The sequence below is a fragment of the Eleutherodactylus coqui genome, chromosome 5, assembly GCF_035609145.1.
Source record: "Eleutherodactylus coqui strain aEleCoq1 chromosome 5, aEleCoq1.hap1, whole genome shotgun sequence".
NCBI classification, from domain to species: domain Eukaryota; kingdom Metazoa; phylum Chordata; class Amphibia; order Anura; family Eleutherodactylidae; genus Eleutherodactylus; species Eleutherodactylus coqui.
Genome location: NC_089841.1, coordinates 70,981,928 through 70,996,255, shown reverse-complemented (window position 1 = coordinate 70,996,255; position 14,328 = coordinate 70,981,928).

The window sequence follows — 14,328 nt, the reverse complement described above, 5'->3', positions numbered from 1 at the left end:
CAAAATACAGCTCAAACTGTTGTAGGTCTTGAAGGAGTTCCTAAGAAACTTCAGGAAACAGACCCTCTCCCCATAAAATTCAGAGACCAGACAGTGTTAACAAAACTATTGGTGAGTGATGATATTCCACTGTCAGTTATGGGCACAGACATACTCTCTGCCCTGTCAGCTTCCATTCAGTTTACTGAAGAAGGAACAGTGCAGATTGATTTTGCAAAAACAAACGCAGAACAATTTTGCCAGATGGTGGCTTCTCTAGATGATCCACAGCCAATTTTCCTCTTAACTACAGAAGAGGAAATAATATTACAGGAAGTTCCACAGGAACTCTGGGCCAAGTCCAAAACAGATATTGGTCATATGAATGTGACACCCATGGTAGTCACACTAAAACCAGGATGCGTAGCCCCCCAAGTAAAACAATATCCATTGGGTAGGGCCCAAGAGGATTCTATAGGCCCACAAATTACAGACTTAATTCAAATGGGGCACTACGGGAAATAAGATCACCAGCCAATACTCCCCTCTTCCCAGTTAAAAAGAAAACGCAAAAGGGACAACCAGATGTTTATCGCATGGTACATGATCTTCGGGAAATTAATAAAGTAACTGTACTCGACACCCCAGTAGTGCCAAATCCACATACGCTTTTAGCACAAGTCCCGCCCACTGCGACATTTTTTACAGTGATAGATCTTGCAAATGCGTTTTTCAGTGTACCGATCCATCCGGATTGCCAGTACCTTTTTGCTTTTACCTTCAAGGGTAAACAATACGCTTGGACCGTCCTGCCACAAGGTGCGCAGAATTCTCCAAACATGTACACCCAGGCACTCCAGTCTGTTTTGCAGGCCTGGACTCCGCCTGATGGAACTGTGCTGTTGCAATATGTTGATGACCTTCTGCTTTGTGCTGAGGATCTGAAAACATGTCAATCTGCATCCATTTCTCTTCTAAAATTTTTAGCAGAAAATGGCTGCAAGGCTTCAAAGGAAAAATTACAGCTTTGTAAACAAAAGGTTGTGTTTCTAGGCCATTGCCTAGCTCAAGGAACCAAACATCTCACAGAAGAACGAAAAGCTGCAGTTCAAGCCATTTCTGTACCTTCTTCTGCTGCCAAACTCCGCACCTTTTTGGGGCTTGTCTCATACTGCCGTCCTTGGATCCGTTCTGCCTCATCCCTGATGCAACCACTCTATGATTGTCTTCCAAGTGTTCCTTTCTCTCTCACTCCTGAAGCAACTGACAATTTCCATACACTAAAACTCTCTATTCTCAGTTCTCCAGCACTGGGAATTCCTAATTACACTCTACCTTTCACTCTCTTCTGCACTGAACTTTCTGGTCATGCGACGGCAGTGTTGACACAAAAACATGGAGGACGTCCACGGCTACTTGGGTATTACTCCATGAGATTGGATCCGGTGGCCCGAGGAGCCCCCTCCTGTGTCCGTGCGGTAGCAGCAGTACAAGCAATGGTTGACAAATCTTCTGAGTTGGTCCTGGACTACCCCCTAGTGGTTCTCCCCCCCCATGACATCCAGAGTATACTCACTCAAGTACAACCTAAACACCTGTCTCTAGCTCGTCAAATAAGGTTACAATGTGCCTTGCTCATGCCTCCTAACATCTCCTTCCAACGGTGCACTACCTTGAACCCGGCTACTCTTCTTCCAATCGAGTATCCCGATTCAAATGGGGGGGGGGGGATTTGGGTACTGCAGATCAGTTATTTTTAAATTCTGTACAGCATGATTCTGATTTATTTGATTCAAAACACCAGCATGATTGTCTAGAATTGATGCAGCAAGAAACTGCAGGTTTTGAATCAGTTACTGAAACGCCTATTGACAATGCACATTTTGAGCTTTTTGTAGATGGTTCACGGTACCAAGGTGAGGATGGCCGATTCCATACCGGGTATGCAGTAGTCACACAACATGATGTCCTAAAAGCAGAAGCTCTGCCTCCGCATGTCTCAGCACAAGAAGCAGAATTGAAGGCCCTCACTGAGGCGTGTAGAGTGGCAGAAGGTAAAACAGCGGCGGAGCCTGGACGCCGAGCGTGATGGCTGCTTGAGAGAAGCGCGCCTCTGATCAAGCACCCACGCTGGCCCCAAACAGCTTCTATCAGACGGAATAATGGGCAAGCTGACAAGAGAGAAGAACGCTGACCTGCAGGGAACACCTCGGGCGGTTAAAAGGCAAGTGGATATGCAGCGCTTCTTTAGAGAAAGACCGGCCCGGTCCCCGCGCCCCCCCCTCTAAGATGGCGCCGGCAAGGGAACTCATTGCTGCTCCCAGCAAGGGGGAAGAGGAGGAGACATGTTCCGAGGATGAAGGTGAAGAGATTATCTCCAAATCCTTCATGAGGGATTTAATTACACATGCCCTGCGTCCCATAAGCGCTGATCTTGCTGAGATTAAGAGTGACCTGAGACAAATGGGACACAGGGTAGAAGAGCTGGAGACTGCAGTGTCGGCCACTACTTCCCACTCCCTACAGCTAGAGCGGGCCTTAAAGGAGCAGCACACCTATCTTAACAGGACCCTCCTAATGCAGGAGGATCTTGAAAATAGGAACCACCGCAATAATGTGCGCATCAAGGGGCTGCCTGAATCCCACACCGCTGAGAATCTACAGAAGGTCGCTAAAGAAATCTTCGCCTCACTTTTGGGGACTGACAGAGCCAGCTCTATCTGTGTCGAAAGGATCCACAGAGCACTTAGACCTCCGCCGAGTGAGGCTGAGCCGCCCCGCGATGTCATCTGCAAGGTGCTCTCCTTTCCCGACGCGGCCGCCATTTTGAGAGCCGCAAGATCCAACAGAGAGGTACACTTCGCCGAATCCTCAATACAAATTTATCAGGACCTTGCCCCCTCAACCTTGGCGAAGCGCCGTGCTCTCCGCCCGCTCCTGGAAACGCTCAAATCCATGGACATAAAATACTCGTGGCTCTTCCCGTTTGGGTTGAGTTGCTCCCACAAGGGCAGGAGAATTAACGTCCGCACTAACGAGGACTTGCAAAATCTGTGGAAAACCCTGGAGATTGATCCAATTGAGTTGCCTAACTGGCAGCCCCTACCGGACCCTCCCCAATTCCACCAGCTGGAGGTACCTGAGGCATGGCTGGTCGCAGGTAGCTCTAAATCCCCAAGAGGGGGAAAGAAAAAGAAGCCAAAAGATGATGCGACCTGATTGCCCACTGAAGAGCATCTTGAATCTCCTATAGATTTACGAACTCATCTAACAATCGGTCGATTAAGGTTACCAGTGCCTTGTTCTTTGTTTCTTGTTCTTCTTTATTCCTCCTCTTGTCTCGGCTAGGAACACCGCAGCGAAAGAACTAGCGTGTTATCGTTTTGACTCTCGACTCAGGAGCAATATATCGGATGGTGTTCCACGAGAGAAATGAGACGTCATTCATTATCAGACTGAGTATTCCCACTGTTTTTCTGATAACCATCGGCTGTTTGTAACTGTGTTTACAGAAATGTTTCTGTTCTTAGTTGTAAAATTCCGTCGAATATGATATCTTTAATTATAATGTACTGGTCTGTTGACCTAGTGACTAATCCTATCAGCCTGCCTCTTTAGGGGCCATGGGTTGCTGGTCCGTCCAGGCTGTACTTAATTCTCTGAACTCTCGTTGTGGTTTTCGACCCTACGAGACTTCAGTAGCCGCCCAATTGTGGGCCAGAGGATTGGGTGACCTTGGTTACCCCCCCTCTCCGCCTACTTTAAAGCTTTAAGTCAATTACATAAGGATTTATTGTATTTTGTGCTATATTCACAACACTCTATTGTTGTGTGTTGTTCTCCCATCCCGTCCCCCTTTGACCTTCCTGCCTATCCACCCCCCTCATTCCTCGTATATCTTTCCTGTCTCCCCCCTCCCAGCCCGGGGCCTCGGACATCTGGACATCCACCCCATTGGACTCTCTCAAAGGGCCGAACCGTCGCCATCCTCTCCGCCTCTTGGTGCCTGCTCAGGTCCCCCATCTGTCTATTTGTTTCTCATTTGTCCTCTTTCTCCCGCTATAGCCTGAAACCGTAGTCATGGTAGGACTCCGCATTACCTCCTTCAATATCAGAGGCCTCAATTCCCCCTTCAAGAGACATAACCTCGCTCTCCTCATCAAAAGGTACGACAGTAAAATACTTTTCCTACAGGAAACACACTACAAGGGTCCCAAATGCTTCTCCCTCCCAGGCAAACATTTTCCACAAGCATTCCACAGCACTCATCCCTCCTCGGCTTCAAAGGGGGTCTCGACCCTTTTTCATAAGACAATCAATTTTGTTGAAGAGGCCCAATACAGAGACGGCGAGGGAAGAGTCCTGTACATAAGGGGTACATTAAACAATGTCAAAATGACTTTCGCCAACATATATGCCCCTAATGTAGACCAAGTGTCCTGGCTACTACAGCAATTAAACATTTTAAAACAATTCGCAGGGGGGCAGATAGTCCTGGCAGGGGACTTTAATGTTACGTTCAATCCGTCCTTGGACTCCTCCTCTGGTAGATCTCAGATCTCCCAAAAGAGACTGAGAAAACTAAGCAAATGCTTACAGGAGCTAGGAGTGATAGACTCCTGGCGTACTTTGAACCCCTCTACCAGGGACTACTCGCATTTCTCGTCAATCCACAAGTCATACCAGAGACTTGACTATGTCTTGGTCTCCTCCGACCTCCTCACCTCTATGATCCATGCCGAAATTGACTCCGTGACAATTTCTGACCATGCCCCCGTTCATTTGATTTTAAGAGATCCACACCCAGTTGCAAGGGAGTGGAGGTGGACTCTCAATGCGTCACTACTAGATCCCATTGAAGAGAGAGACCAACTCTCCAAAGCTTTGGAGGAATACTTTAATATCAACTCCTCTGGTGACCCAAAAATCCCAATTGTGTGGGAGGCGCATAAGGCGTTCATCCGGGGTCTTTTAATAGCCTTGGGCGCCCGCGTCAAAAAACGCGCACAAAAAGAAATAGACGAGAAGCTCTCGCAGATAGCAAAGGTGGTGCTAGCTGCGAAATTTTCCCAGTCGAAACAAAACCTAGACAACCTCATCTCTTTAAGGGCAGACCTGAAACACATGTTGGAATCTAAATTTAACAAAAAACAACTTCATTTAAAACATCTGGTCTACGCCCAAGGTAACAGAGGAAGTAGATTTATGTCCGCATTAATCAAAAAAGCACAGACAAAAAATCATATTAACGCCATAAAAACCTCTACCAACGAAACTTGTACTTCGACTCCAGAGATAGCAAAGGAGTTCCAGAGGTACTACTCCAAACTCTATAATTTGAGAGACCCCCTCACCTCCGACCTACCCCTGGACCCATCGGTCGCGATAAATAATTTCCTTAACCAACTGGACATCCCTAGAATTAACCCTACAGACGCCTCGACCCTGTTGGCTCCGGTTACTGAGTCGGAGGTTGAGGAATTAATTGCGTCATGCCCACCCAACAAAAGCCCGGGTCCTGATGGATTACCAATTCTGTATTACAAATACTTCCTCCCCATCTTAAAACCCAAACTAACAGAGCTGTTCAACAGCTTGATGAAGGGGGACCCCCTGCCGAGACAGTCCCAAGAGGCCCATATTACTTTGATCCATAAGGATGGCAAAGACCCGGAGTCATGTGGTAGCTATCGCCCGATCTCCCTCATAAATCAGGACATGAAATTGTGGGCTAAGCTACTCGCAAAAAGGATGGAGCCCTTCATGGCTTCTTTGATAGACAGGGAGCAGTCGGGCTTTGTGTGTGGAAGGGAGGGGAGAGACAACTGCATAAGATTGCTACATGCTGCCCGCTACTCACAACGCCATAGAATACCCTTAGCCTTAGTAAGTACAGATGCAGAAAAGGCATTTGATAGGGTAGACTGGCGTTATATAGAAGAGGTCTTGCACTCCTTTGGTTTTCCATTGGAGTTCATACAGGCTATCCTCTCTCTTTACAAATGCCCTCATGCAAGACTTAGGATCAATGGTACGCTCTCCCCTCCCTTCGACATTAAAAATGGCACTCGGCAGGGGTGCCCCCTCTCCCCCTCCCTGTTTGTGCTGGCCTTGGAGCCGCTGCTTCTCAGGGTTAGACAAGACCTAGGAATCGGAGGTCTACATCTCAGTGAACGGGTGTTTTCGTCAGCAGCATTCGCTGACGACATAGTCTTTTTAATAACTGATCCCCAAAGGAGCCTGCCCAGGCTAACGGAAGTAATCGAGGGATTCAGCCTTGCTTCCAATTTCAAAATCAACTACACAAAATCAACTATTTTAAATGTCTCTATACCAAGGGTGCAGGCTGACGCATTGAGAGCCAAATCTCCATTCATATGGTCGGACTCCTCGATTGACTACTTGGGCATCATACTATCGCGGAAAGCCGAAGACCTGTATAGGGAAAATTTTATACCACTGCTAAACCAGGTCATATGTCTCCTGAAGAAATATGACATTCCATTTGTGTCATGGTTCGGCAGAAAAAACATTATTAAATCATACATATTACCCTCTATTCTATACAAAATCAGAATGCTCCCGATTCATTTGCCGGCCAGCTTCTTCAAAACACTACGCACTGCGTTCACTGGATTCATTTGGAGGCGGAGGAGGCCAAGACTGGCCTACTGTCTGATGACTAGGAGGAGATCTGAAGGAGGGATTGACCTTCCAAACCTGCTGGACTTCTACCGCGCTGCACATCTTCGCTACTGGGTGGACCTAACCCAGCCGCATAGAGATAGCTTGCTGACCACATTAGTAGAGGGCTACAATAGAGACCAACTGCTAGAGGACCTCTGGCTCCCCACCAGAAGCAGATACAAAGCTAAAGGTTTCAACCCTTTACTTAAAGGCCCCTGCACAGTCTGGGATGAACTAAACAAAGAATTAGCTCCGCCCCCCTCTCCCTTGCTACCATTGTGCATTATCACTAAGACACTCGGCCTACCTACAGACCCAAGCTCGTCCTCGATGTGGAAAAGGCTCTCGCCCTTGAAATTACTGGATCTATATCCACTAGCACACTTGCCCCCGACTTCAATACTGCGGAAGCTCCTTCCCGAGAGTAGATTTTCTTTCCTACATCAAGCACAACTGGAAGGGACTTTAAAGACCTTCCTCACAAGATTTAAATCCACTAGACCATTATCCCCATTTGAGAAAGCACTTCAGAATAACAAACCCCCTGTAAGTAAAATCTCTTACCTAAAAAAGAACTTTATCGTCCCTAGTCTCCCTTACAAACCCGCTTTCTTGAGCTCCTGGGAGAGAGACTTAGGAATCACACTATCTTCAAACGAAGTAAAAGCAATTTTAAAAACCTCTTTCGGCCTATCCCCCTGTGTTCTCGCACAAGAAGCACATTATAAGTTGCTCTCCCGTTGGTACCGGACACCACAGTGGCTACTTGATCACAAGCTTTCCGCGGATGGTTCCTGCTGGAGATGTGGAAATCACCTTGGCACCTACCTACATCTCTGGTGGACTTGCCCGACATTGTCTCCCTTCTGGAGAGGAGTGAAGAAGATAATACACTTGATCTCACCAAATATAAAAATAACACCTGAATTGGTACTCCTTTGGAAGCCTTCCAAATTCTTCCACCCACAGAGAAATAAGATGATAGCCCTGATACTTGACACAGCCAAATCCCTTATACCGTCCCTTTGGAAACAACAAACGGCCCCTACATTGAGACAGTGGAGGGAGAGAGTGGACAACCTATACAATGTAGAGGAATTGTACAGCTGGTCCAAAAACTCACATGACAAATTCAGTCAGGTATGGTACATGTGGTGGACAGTGAGAGACTCACCAATATGGAACGAGTGAAGAGATGGCTACGGCTCCGGACACCTCCCCCCCCTACCCTCCCCCCCCCTCTACCCCACCCTTACTTTCCCCACACCCCTCCCCCACCCACAGTTGTCGTGATTTTAGGTGCAGAAGGCAGCCCCATGCGGATGCTCGCGGGGAATGATACTATATTTTACACCTATACGAGATAGAGGCAATATGAGTTATCTTCTTTGCACTAGTTTCTCATTCCATCCAGGTCCAACGAAAGATGTTTTTTGTGTGAGATAGAGATGCTGCTTAACCCATTTATTATTGGTACTCAATGACGTATTTCTGCAGTTACTCTATATTATGTCGCGTCCCAAATTCGTTGGACTCCCCATGATCGTCGATGTTTTATGTACTCTGCACCGTGTAATTGTAATTGCAATTGTTGTCCTGTTATTACCTAAAAACCTCAATAAAATTTGATTTTCAAAAAAAAAAGAAGGTAAAACAGCAAACGTTTACACTGATTCCAGGTATGCATTTGGCATAGCTCATGATTACGGCCCAATATGGAAGGCCAGACAATTTTTAACTTCTGTAGGACAACCCATTAAGAATGGTGCAGCAGTACAGAACCTTATGAAAGCCCTACTCCTACCGGATAAAGTAGCAATCCTAAAGGTGAAAGCTCATACTAAAGCCAACACTGCAGAAGCAAAAGGCAACGCCCTCGCAGACTTCACAGCAAAGGCAGCGGCCCTCAAACCATGGAAGAAAGAAGAAAAGAAGATACTGACCGCACAAGTCAGAGACTATGATTTGGACTTTGATAAAAATATGGACATTGATGTACTAAAGACATTACAGTCACAAGCCAGCAAAGAAGAAAAAGATAAATGGACTAATATGGGAGCAGTAGAACAGGGTGGCGTATGGCAAACAGTCAGTAGAACTTGCCTACCACGATCCCTGTACCCCATGATGGCCCAGCTGATCCATGGAAAGACTCACCTATCGAAGGCAGCTATGCTACTGACGCTTGAGAGAGAATGGGTGGCCCCTGGGTTCTCTGTAACTGCTGCATCATTTTTCCAATCTTGTATGATCTGTGCCGTGAGCAACCCAGGACAGAAAGTAAAGGTCCCGCAAAAACACTTGCCTAGGCCACTCTACCCATTTCAGAGATTGCAAATTGACTATATTCAGCTCCCACGTGTGGGGAAATATGAATATGTGCTTGTTGTTGTTGATATCTTCTCAGGTTGGGTTGAGGCCTACACCATCACCAAGGCAACTGCTCAGGCAACAGCAAAGAAGCTCATGAATGAGGTAGTCTGCAGGTATGGGGTACCAGAGGTAATCGAGTCAGACAGGGGTACACATTTCACAGGTGAAATAATGCAACACATCATGTCTGCCCTGGGTATTTCCCAAGCATTTCACACCCCTTATCATCCACAAAGTAGTGGGAAGGTAGAAAGGATGAATGGTACCCTAAAACTAAAAATACAGAAAGCAATGAAAGAAACAGGCAAACCATGGACTGAGTGCCTCCCATTGGCCCTTTTCTCAGTCAGATATGTGCCTAACAGAAAAACAGGATTATCACCATATGAAATCTTGTTTGGGTGCGCACCCAGGTTGGGTCTGTACTTTCCACAGGTACTGCAGGCCCAGTATGGTACTCTAACTGACTATGTTATGTCCTTAAATGCACGCCTAAAGGCAACACACAATCAAGTGTTTTCTTCAATTCCAGATCCAAATTCTCTTGAAGGAACGCATGATCTGCAGCCCGGAGATTGGGTAGTGACAAAGAGACACGTGAGGAGGACATTGGAACCAAGGTTTGACGGCCCGTATCAAGTGCTGCTCACAACCAGTACTGCCGTCAAACTAGAGGTGTTTGCAACTTATGGACATTCTGTGGGATACGGAGACAAGCAAATTATCTGGAATCGCTCCCTCTACGATATCGTTAAAACAGTCAAAAGAGTAAAAGAGCACCAACAGTGGGGATCCGGCGAAGAGGATAGAAAGACCGGCAGGGGTGGCTTAGCACCCTTGATAGTACCACAACAAAGGCTCTTTTCAAGATGGACTGTTTCAAATGGGGGATTGTGAGGGTTATGAACATATTAATTTATATATGTATGTATCTTTGATACACGTTTCCGGAGGCTTTAGGCCTAAATTGTACACTCTATTCTGTGTCCTATGAAAAGCTCTGATAAATGCTTGTACATTTAGGTTAGTACTTAATTACATTAAGTAGAGGTGTAATCTTAAATGTCCATCATGTCTCCAAGATCTTGTTAATCTCGTTACAATGATCAAAGGATAATGGAATGCTTCGATCATTAACTGCTGTCTAGGGCATGTGATTAAAAGTTAGATTGTGATAAAGAATCAAGGTACTAGACAGTCAGTCTACATTCCAACAAAAGAAGCCATGTTTATTGAGAAAACGCAATTATTCACCACCTTAGTACTTTGACCTCAGTATAACAGATTGAACTTTGTAACACTAGCCTTTGCACTGATACGCCTACTGATACGCCTACTGATACGCCTACTGATACTCCTTCTATTTTTTTTTTTGTATAAGAAATGACAAAGTACAGAATAAACACAGATTGCTTCTAGACACAGGCCTGATCTCTGTGTTTCATTGCTTTCTCACGGCGGCCGCCATAACCACCTCTGATTTGGAGCCTCACAGCATATTGACGGAACATTGAATTCCTTAACACATGCCATATCTCTTACAAGGATGTGATTTTTAACAACACTATCAAATTTATGCATGTGAAATGTCTGTGATGTAGCATGCCATGGGCAAGTATCACTAGATTACCAGTCCAATAAAGCAATTCCAATACTCAAATATTACAATTAACTGTTCAGCATATGAATTCATCACAAGAACCAACAATAGTAAAGGGATAGCTACGAGCACTCCATGCCTGCTATTTCAGTTTATACTTTCAAGTAAGACCTGCAGGATAGGATTTGGCAGTTCACAAACAAGATGCAACTATCCATCACTCTATAGACCAAACCACGACTACAGGACTGGTTGGAGATAGAATAAATGACACTCTGACTCAGATGTGACAATTCTAATTCGAATTGTGACTTTCTTCTTAGGCTGGGTTCATACAGGGCGGATTTGCTGCGGTTTTGCCGCAGTTTGCCGTTGCATATCAGCACTGCGGCAAAACCGCTGTGTTTGCAGAGCAATGCAGCACAAATGTGTCTGGGCAAAAAGCTGTTCTCACAGGATGGATTTTTTTCCACATAGCCGCAGTGCGGAAATGCAACGGCGGGACGGTTTTTCAAGACGCTGCATGTCCATTCTTTTTGTCTTTTCCGCAGCCCTTTTTTGTCCCTAAACCTCTATGGACGCAGCAAAATCCGCACCAAAATATGCTGCAAAAGTAAAAAAGCGCTGCGGAAAAAAAAACTCAAGAAAATCCACAAGACAAAAGTAACCTTTGAAGCGGTTTTGCCGCAGAAGCAGCTCTTCTTCGGCAAAACCGCAACGGAAAAACCGCAACAAATCCGCACTGTGTGAACCCAGCCTTAAAGGTCAAAATTACAGCTTCTCTCAGACACTACTTATTCCTTCAGAGGTTGCCACACATGTCTTGGGCTCTTTGCTTCATAACTGTAATCCCATTATTAAAATAAACATTTAAGTGTCACATGTAACTGCGCTAAGTAAGGAATAATCAGCTGTACTGTCCTCCTATAGGAATATATAGCCATAATTTCCCCCATAGCAAAATAAACTTTCCTCCCCAAGGTGCTTTCTGGCTTCTTCGAACAAACATCCTACAGAACTATGCAGGCAATGGGATGACATATTTCTGAAATCTACATCACACAGAAGGTGTGATGAGAAGATAATGCTAGGGACATGAAAAGTGAGCGGCTGGGACAGCAGTTCAAACCCAGGACTGTCCCAATGGATCCAGGACAGTTGTGAGACCTGGATTACTGGGGTCTGCCTCTCTGGATATACCCATTATAGCCTATGAGGCTCAATCTGTAGGGTATTTATTCTGCACAACCTATTATGCATGAAAGCAGGTGAGATTAGGGCACAATGTATGCCATCTGATATAAGTTGTGACTAGAGATGAGCGAGTATACTCGCTAAGGCACATTACTCGAGCGAGTAGTGCCTTAGCTGAATATCTCCCCGCTCGTCTCTAAAGATTCGGGGACGCGGGTGACAGCAGGTGAGTTGCGCGGGGGGGGGGGGGGGAGGGAGAGAGAGATCTCCCCTCCGTTCCTCCCCGCCGCTCCCCCCCCCCCCCCCCGCCGGCCCCCGAATCTTTAGAGACGAGCGGGGAGATACTCGGTTAAGGCACTACTCACTCGAGTAATGCGCCTTAGCGAGTATACTCTCTCATCTCTAGTTGTGACAGATTCTCTGGTATGACTTAAAATATGGCCATGTGAGTCTGAAAAGTTTATTCAGATAATGTGGTCAAACGTATTTTTAACCACAATTACTGTGAAACTCCTTCATAAACCGCAGTCTTGGATGCCATTTTTGCCGCTGCTGTTTCTGAAAGCATTTGAGACATAAAAAAAACATTTTAAAACTACAGCAAAAAAGAAACACCTAAAATTACATGAGACTGATAAGACTCTGGCCCAACGTCCACGGGCGGATCTGATTTGCGGAATCTGCACGTAAGATCCGTAAATCAAGTCGCCCATAAGGAAACATGGGCGTCCACAATGAATTAAAGTGAAGTCAATGAAAGCCAGACAGGCCGCGGGAAGCAGGAGTTTGAAAAAACAAAACAAAAAAACTCTACTGCGCATGTGCCAGCCGGCAATTCCACACACATCCGCAGTGAAGAAAATAGAAGACCCAGATAGATATGCAGAAGACCCACAGTGTCTTCAGCCACGGGCTGGGTTGGATTCCGCTGCGGGGTCCGATCTGCCCATGGACATTGGGCTTCTGTGTGTGCGAACCAACGGCTTGGGGCACAGTGCAGGAATAGGGGACTCGGAAAGTATGTAGCACAGCTCCCCAGACTCCCTGCTCCATCAATTTCAGCCCCATAACATTGTTTATGGAGCTCACAGGTGAGGACAGGTTCCCTTTAACCCCTTAATGGCGCAACCCCCCCCCCCCAATTTTCGTTTTTTCCTCCCCCTTAAAAAAATCATAACTCCTTTATATATCCATTGACGTCACTCTATTAAGGCTTGTTTTTGCGGAAGGAGTTGTAGTTTTCAAAGGTGCTATTTAAAGTACCGTATAATGTACTGAAAAAGGTAAAAAAATTCTAAGTGGAGTAAAATGAAAAAAAAAAAAAACATTCCGCCATCTTTCAGTGCGTCTTGTTTCTATGGCGCACAAACGGCAACAAAATTGACATGATAACTTTATTCTATGGGTCAGTACAATTACTGCGATACCAAACTTGTATAGGTTTTTTTTTTTTACTATACTACTCTTTTTTTTTTTTTCAAAGACATTTAATTTTTTTCAAAAATTTTCTGCGGTCATCTTGTGTGTGCAATAACTTTTTTATTTTTTCGTCGACGTAGTTCAGTGAGGACTAATTTTTTGCGGGATCTTCTGTATTTTCCGTTAGTACTAATTCGGAATGCACACAACTTTTTGATCGCTTTTTATTGTGTTTTTTCTGAGAGACAGAGTGACTGAAAAAGTGCATTTCTGGCCTTCTTTATTTTTTTTTTCGGACAACGTTCACCCTGCGGCGTAAATAATGTGCTAGCTTGATAGATCAGACTTTTTTGGACGCGGCGATACCAAATATGTATTTTTATTTGATGATTTATCATAGTAAGCTTGATCACAGCACACACAGTACCTTAGACTGCAAGGGAGGAAAATCTTGGAGAAACAATCAAATGATGGATGAAGAGCAGCACGCCAGGGGATTTCTTCAAACATACAATGCTTTATTGTGCCCAATGAGACAACGTTTCAACCCAACCACAATGGGTCTTTGTCAAGTCTACGAAGTGCTGGCTCTGATTGGTTCTCAAGCGTTGCAGCTCAGCCAATCAATACAGAGCTCGATGAACCAATCAGAGCCATTCAATGTGGCAGAACATTTTTTTTTTAAATAACCCTAAATTCTTAAAACTTTTTTTTTTTAATATAATATGTGATTTATAGAATAGGTCATTTTTTTTAAAAAACACATTCCCTTTAAAAATGAATCTTCACCAATTCCAGGGACTGGGTCTAAAAATTATGCAATCATTTACCAATGTAGCAAAGATGAATTTGTTATTTAAAGTGCTTATTTTGTACACAGTGAATAACACACAGAGTACAGGTAATATAGTAGGTTACTTCTGCAGCCCCATGTAACACAACAGATAACTCTCTGAGCACAGATAATGTAGCAGCTGCAGTCCCATGTAACACATAAGATATGGTAGATAATGTAGCAGCTGCATTCGTATGTAACACATAAGATATGGTATGGTAGACAATGTACTGGCAGCAGT